Below are 1,322 nucleotides of genomic sequence, written 5' to 3' on the forward strand. Positions count from 1 at the left end.
CACACACACACACACACACACACACACACACACACACGCACCACCACCACGTCCTTTATTTTGGGCTGACGACGTCCCGCTTGCTAAGCGTTCCTTCAAGTTGTGAACGACAATCCACAGAGACTTTATTGAACTAATCTATTGTCACACCAAGAGAGCTTAGAATAATACAATCGTTAGTATACGAACTCGCTGACACCAAGAGACAACAGTCTGTACACAGCAATTATTGAGAAGTCAAGGGGGGGGGACCAACTACACGATCCGCCGCGAAGGATTTAAAGTCTAATTTTCTATTTTGTAGATTCATTGGAATTTACGGCTTCATGTTTTTTGGATGTGTTGCTTTGTTATCGATCTAGGTTTGGGAATGATGGCATACTATGGGTTTTACAATTTACACCCCTTTCAACAGAACATCAGACAGAGTTTTATGCGTTACGAAAACTGCCCTAAACAAAATAATATAACTGTATCTCGTAGATTCTAATTCAGTTCAGTTTACAAGGACCAAGGGCTTAGTTCGGTAAGTAAACTGGCAAGCACGTTGTGAAATAGAATCTAATTCTTTTAACGTGAAGAGTGGGACTTGTTGAAATAGAAAAAGCTTACAGTCGTTTGCAGGTGAGTGTGTGCAGGGTGAAATTTTACTGCACTGCACTTTTCATTTTGTGAAATGTAATTGAAGAGACTAATAAAAATGAAGCCTATTTCGTGTAGACTATACCAGAGAGGGTTTACAGTAATAGAGAGGTGACACTCGTGGCGGCGCTCCATAACAACAGTGCATTGTTTCGCATATCGCCCGGCGGCGGGGCGCGAAAACACTTACGCGCGGTGATCGCTGCTACGGCGATTCTTAGGGATGCTGTCCTGTCATGAGAAAATGTAGTACCTTAGTTAGTTCATTAAGTTACCTTTAACAAAGAAGGAGGCCTGTGAATTCTATCGCATATTTTAGGAAACCCCTTGCCTCCCTCGGCCATAAACTGTAGGCCTAAGACTTGTTTTTGGCTTAAGTTAACATACATTTCTAATACTAATAAACAAATAGACACAGATACATTACTTCGTCTCTATAGATCTGAAAAAAATAACAATATCCCCGCAATTAAAGGAATAATCGGTTTAATTAATTTTCAGTAAATCTACTCATTCTCCGGTGTCCCTCTGTCATCTCTCTCTCCCTCCCTGTCTGTCTGTCTGTCTGTCTGTCTGTCTGTCTCTCTTTCTCTTTCCCTATTTCTTCTTCTCCCCCTTCTCTCGCTCTGTCTGTCTGTCTGTCTGTCTGTCTGTCTGTCTGTCTGTCTGTCTGTCTGTCT

The sequence above is a fragment of the Aplysia californica genome, unplaced genomic scaffold, assembly GCF_000002075.1.
Source record: "Aplysia californica isolate F4 #8 unplaced genomic scaffold, AplCal3.0 scaffold00358, whole genome shotgun sequence".
Classification (NCBI taxonomy): Eukaryota; Metazoa; Mollusca; class Gastropoda; order Aplysiida; family Aplysiidae; genus Aplysia; species Aplysia californica.